A 6,459-nucleotide genomic window follows, 5' to 3' on the forward strand; every position below is an offset into this window, starting at 1 on the left:
TCACCCAGGCTGGAGTGCAGTAGCACGATCTCGGCTCACTGCAACCTCTGCCTCCCGAGTTCAAGCAATTCTTGTGCCTCAACCTCCCGAGTAGCTGGGACTACAGGCATGCACCACCACGCCTGGCTAATTTTTTGTATTTTTAGTAGAGACGGGGTTTCACCATGTTGGCCAGGCTGGTCTTGAACTGATGACCTCAAGTGATCCAACTGCCTTGGCCTCCCAAAGTGCTGGGATCACCGTGACCAGCCAGTTTTTTCTTTTTCTTTTTTTCCCCAGGCTAGAGTGCAGTGATGTGATCTCGGCTCACTGCAACCTCTGCCTCCCAGGTTCAAGCAATTCTTCTGCCTCAGCCTCCCGAGTAGCTGGGACTATACAGGTGCATGTCACCACACCCAGCTCATTGTTGTCATTTTTAGTAGAGATGGGGTTTCGCCATGTTGGTCAGGCTAGTCTCGAACTCATGACCTTAGACATTCTACTCACCTCGGCCTCCCAAAGTGCCGGGATTACAGGTGTGAGCCACGCGCCTGGCCCATTCAGTGACTTCTGAGTGTTATTCCTGTGTCTCCACTGAGTCAGGCTGTAAAACAGTGAACATCACACACCCGCCCCCGCCCCTGTGGGCTGACAGTCTAGCCAGGGGTGGGGGAGGCTAGATATTAATAATCAGCTAATTATACAAATAGCTGTGTAATTACAATTGCACTGATGTCATGGAAGAAAAGGGTGGGATGCTAAGATGAAGGTTACGTGGGTGAGGGGATGGTGCAGTGAGAAGTCTTTGGTTATCCTGTCCTTGCTTGGAATTTCGTAGGGGTGAGGTGGGGTGGGTTGCAGAGAGAGGTGGACCTGCACCAGGTGGACAGAGGCAAGCCCACAAAGGGTCTCCTGGGCCAGCAAAGTTTATAGTTTGTCCTAAGGCAATGGGGGGAAGATGAGAAACCATTTAGGTTTGCATACTGGGACGTGGGGCAATCAGGTTTATGATTGAGAGCACTTTAGCTGTTTGGGGGCAGAATAGGATGCCAGGCCATGGGATGGCGGAGGCATCTGAGATGACACATAGGTGGGACCTCCAGGGTATCATAGACATAAAACCCTGGTCTTTCAATGGGGTCTTGATGGTTCTTGTCAGCCAGCTCCATCCCAAAGCCTCCTTTCCTGGAAATAACCATTTAGACACCTTACTGTCTATGAGACGGAATGCCCAGTGCATCCCAGTTGACCCAGAGCTTTCCTGGTTTTAGCACCTGATGTCTCCAGTCCCAAAAACCTCCTAGTCCTAGGCGCACTGGGATGGCTGGCCACCCTGCTTTGGGACAGGATTACATGGGGGCAGGAAGAGTTGGCTTCCCTCACTGAACAGGGCTTCCCTGCACCATCTCCCCAAGCAGTGTGAACACAGGCTCAGCCACCCATTTGCTATGTGGCCCCAGTCAAGTTACTTGGCCTCTCTGGGCCACTGTTTCTTCATTTGGAAAATGATCTGGAGAGCTTTTCAGTCTTCTGGCAGCACTGATTTCCTGGCCCTGCTGTGGCATTTCAAAGCTTCATCAATGCACAGAGGGCTGAGCACAGAAGACAGGGGCCTGATACCAGTAGTGTGGGCTTCACCAAAGTATCTCACCTCTGTGCTTAAGCTTCTTCCTCCACAGGATGGAAATAACGTGACTTAGCTCATAGAAATGTAAGCACTAGGCCAGGCACAGTGGCCCACGCCTGTAACCCAGCACTTTGGGAGGCGGAGGCGGGTGGATCACTTGAGGTCATCAGTTCAAGACCAGCCTGGCCGACATGGTGAAACCCCATCTCTACTAAAAATACAAAAAATTAGCCAGGCGTGGTGGTGCATGCCTTTGATCCCAGCTACTCAGGAGGCTGAGGCAGGAGAATCACTTGAACCCAGGAGGCAGACGTTGCAGTGAGTCGAGATCATGCCACTGCACTCCAGCCTGGGCAACAGAGCGAGACTCCATCTCAATAAATTAAATTAAATAAGTAAATAAATAAATAAATAAATAAATAAATAAGAAATGTGAGTGTTGCATTAAATGAAATGATCCTGTGTGTTTGCCATAGCTAGATACTCAGTAGTTGGAACGTATGGATGTTCTGGTTAGTGAAAAGTATGACTAGGAGTTGCAACTGCTAGTTTTTTTTTTTTTTCAAAAAGTGGGATGTGAGGTCAGGCGCAGTGGCCTATGGAGACTGCCTGTCGCCCCTCTGTAGAGTTCCATGAGTTGGAGACTAGATCCTTTTTTGTCACTGTCCATTCATAGTAAAGATGTGTCAAGCAACTAACTCAACAAAGGTCACATTATACCAGCTTTATATATTTTATTATTGTTTTATTTTGAGACAGGGTCTCGTTCTGTCTTCCAGACTGGAGTGCTGTGGTACAATCACAGCTCACTGCAGCCTCGACCTCCACGGTTCAGGTGATCCTCCCACCTTAGTCTCCCAAGTAAGTTGGGACTACAGGCGTGTGCCCCCATGCCCTGCTAGTTTTTGTGTTTTTAGTAGAGATGAGGTTTTGCCATGTTGCCCAGGCTGGTTTTGAACTCCTGAGTTTAAGCAATCTGCTCACCTGAGCCTCCAAAAGTGCTGGGGTTACAGGCATGAGCTACTGCTCCTGGCCTATTTTTTAAAATTTTTGTAGAGATGAGGTCTCACTATGTTGCCCAGGCTGGTCTAAAACTCCTGGGCTCAAGTGATCTTTCTGCCTCAGCCTCCCAAAGTGCTGACATTACAGGCAAGAGCCATGCCCAGTCACGCCCCCGTCTTTTTTAAACATTAAATAAAACTGTATGCCCATCTTGCAGATGAAAAAAATGAGGCTCAGGGAGGTTTCTGATCCTGCCATTAAGTGGTGAAGTCAGAATCTGAACCTGGATCTGATTCAGAGTCCTGTTCTCTCCACTGACTGGATCCTACTTCTTCGGGGGGCACACAGGGAAGGCCACAGTGATGGGGAATGGGCGCAGGGAGGCAGCTCTGGTGGGAATTCTCCCAAGGGAGCAGCCACACAGGGCCTGGCATGACACTGGTGGCCTGGCCTCACCCCTGTGGGGACCAGAACTTTGTGGATGCAGTTTTCCCTCCCCACTGGTTGCCATGGAGACGGGGGTGGGATGCGTGAAGATCTATCTCAAGCCTGCTACCCAGGCTTGTCCCAGAGACGCCGGCAGTGGGTGGACACACTAGCATTGAGAGAAAGGAAGGAAAAGGCTGGTCTTTACCTCTTTTTTTCTTTTTATTGTGAAAAGCTTCAAGCACACATAGGAATGGAGCCTGTGGTACAATAAGCTTGGCTTCAGCAGTCAAGTTCCAGCCAACCTCATTCCATCCACGCCCTCTTCCCCTTCCCTCATCCCGTATTACTCTGAATCAAATTTCAGACGTCAGTCATTTCTTGTATAAACATTTCAATGTGTAACTCCAAAAAAAATTTTTTTGGCCACCTTCACTCCTCCTCAAACTGTTTAGTAACAATAATGCTTTTACTATCAGCAAATATCCAGTTAGTATTCAGATTTCTCTGGTGATCTCATAAAACGCCTTTTTTTTTTTTTTTTCGTGACGGAGTCTTGCTCTGTTACCCAGGCTAGAGTGCGGTGGTGTGATCTCAGCTCACTGCAACCTCCGCCTCCTGGGTTGAAGAGATTCTCCTGCCTCAGCTTCCTGAGTAGCTGAGATTAGAGGTGCACACCACTGCACCCGGCTAATTTTTGTATTTTTAGTAGAGATGGGGTTTCACCATCTTGGCCAGGCTGGTCTTGAACTTCTGACCTTGTGATCTACCTGCCTTGGCCTCCCAAAGTGCTGGGATTACAGGCATGAGCCACCGCGTAAAGTTCGAATGTTGCCATCGGTTGGGATGGCTTTTGTATCTTTCCTAATCTGTAGGTTCTCTCCCCTTGTCTTTTTCTTCCCTTGCAATTTATTTGTTGAAGAAACTGGCTTGTTTGTTCTGTAGTTTCCTGTGGTCTGAATTTTGGTTATACCATCTCCACAGAAGTGTCATGTGCTCCTCTTCCGGCTATATTTCTTAGAAATTGGTAGTTAGGTCTAGAAGCTCACTTAGATTGATGTTTGCTTTTTTTTTTTTTTTTTGGTTGAGTACTTCCTATTGGTGGTTTTGTACTTCCATTCAAAGGCACATACTATCTGGTTGTTCCTCTTTGTGATGTTAGCAGCTATTGTTGATTTGTTGATGGTCGTTGTCTAGATCCACAATTCCTTCCTTTTTTTTTTTTTTTTTTTGAGGGGTCTTGCTCTGTCACATAGGTTAGAGTGCAGTGGTGCAATCATAGCTGACTGCAGCCTTGACCTCCCAGGCTCAAGGGATCCTCCCACCTGAGCCTCCTGAATAGCTGGGACTACAGGCACATGCCCTCACCTGGCTAATTTTTTTTTTTTGGTAGAGACAGGGTCTTGTTGCATAGATAGGTCTATGTTGCCCAGGCTGGTCTTGAATTTCTGGCCTCCAGCAACCTTCCCACCTCAGCCTCCAAAAGTATAGGGATTACAGGGATGAGCCACTACACCTGGCCCATTATTTCATTAGAGATTACAACATGGTAGCATACTGATTCTATGATTCTGTCTTTGGTAGTGGACGTGTATCTATAAAAGGTATCAATGTATCAACTATTTGGCTACCACAGAGTATGGTTTGTACCAAAAAGGATAAATGCTTCTTTCCCTTTGACAGTTTTCAAAATGAGTTGGTTTTCCAATATCCTCCCAAGGTGATAAATTAATTTATTTTTCTTTTTTTTTTAAGTATTGTCAACTCATAGATTTGGACATACACGATATGTTTCAATCCATTACAATCAGTATTCTTTTTTTTTTTTTGAGATAGGAGTCTTGCTCTGTCACTCACCTAGGCTGGAGTGTAGCGGCACAATCTTGGCTCACTGCAACTTTCGCCTCTTGAGTTCAAGTGATTCTGCTGCCTCAGCCTCCCAAGTAGCTGTAATTACATGTGTGCGCCATCACACCCAGCTACTTTTTTATGTTTTTGGTAGAGATGGGATTTCACCATGTTGGCCAGATTTCAAGTGATCCACCCACCTTGGCCTCCCAAAGTGCTGGGATTACAGGTGTGAGCCACCGCACCTGGCCTACAGTCATTATTCTTAATGATGCTCAAACTGTCCCATTGGGAGCCACTCCACGTTGTCTCCTGCATCCTTTTCAATATGACCCTGGAAGTCATTGACACCTTCCTTGCTATCAACGAAGCAAGGAATGACCAGATATTCCAGGCTCATCTTGAATTTTTTCTTAACTCAGACCTGGAATTGGTCATTTCTCCATGCCCTCGTTTCTAGTCAGAAGTGGTGTTTGGAAACCATAACCTGGGTGCTGGGGTGTCCACTGCCACTGGATGGCTCATTATTTCTAAACTTTGTGGTGGACAGAGCTAGCAAACACCTGCTTTACTTTGTAAGACAAAAATATAGTACGAATTCATACTGATGCTTCCAATTCCAATTTGGGGCTACGGGTTTTTCACCTTCTCTCTGTGATCTTACGTGGGCATCTCCTTTCTTCCATGACCATGTGACAAAGCCTGTTTGTAAAAGCAAAGCTCCCCACTGTGATTCTCATCAAGCTGGAAGCGTGTGAGAAAGCACTTAAGTTTCTTCCCTCGGATATGAACCTGAGCTCTCTGATGAGGTGGTTTAGAAGTGGCCCTGGGAGAAGCCCACTTCTTGGTCACAAGAAACTGCGTTCTCATGGCAGATGAACCAGCTGCTTTCAGCGTCCGCTATGTGGGTCCTCACACCTAACTCCTTTACATACTGGCTGCACACTGGCATCACATGGGGAAGTATAAACACCTCTGATGCCTGTCCCTACCCAGCTTAATCACAGTGAAGTCAGTCAGATTCTCTGGGCCTGGGACCCTACCATCATTTTTTAAAAAGAATTGCAGGGGCCGGGCGCGGTGGCTCACACCTGTAATCCCAGCACTTTGGGAGGCCGAGGCAGGCGGATCACGAGGTCAAGAGATCAAGACCATTCTGGCTAACACGGTGAAACCCCGTCTCTACTAAAAACACAAAAAATTAGCCTGGCGTGGTGGCAGGTGCCTGTAGTCCCAGCTACTCGGGAGGCTGAGGCAGGAGAATGGCGTGAACCCGGGAGGCAGAGCTTGCAGTGAGCCAAGATCACGCCACTGCACTCCAGCCTGGGAGACAGAGAGACTCCGCCTCAAAAAAAAAAAAAAAAGAAAAGAAAAGAAAAAAATTGCAGGTAGGCCTAGCATGGTGGCTCACGCCTGTAATCCCAATACTTAGGGAGGTCAAGGCGGGTGGATCACCTGACGTCAGGAGTTCGAGACCAGCCTGGCGAAACCCCGTCTCTACTAAAGATACAAAAATTAGCTGGGCGTTGTGGCAGGCGTCTATAATCCCAGGTACTTGGGAGGCTGAGACAGGAGAA

Source organism: Papio anubis, chromosome 18 (assembly GCF_008728515.1).
Source record: "Papio anubis isolate 15944 chromosome 18, Panubis1.0, whole genome shotgun sequence".
Lineage (NCBI taxonomy): Eukaryota > Metazoa > Chordata > Mammalia > Primates > Cercopithecidae > Papio > Papio anubis.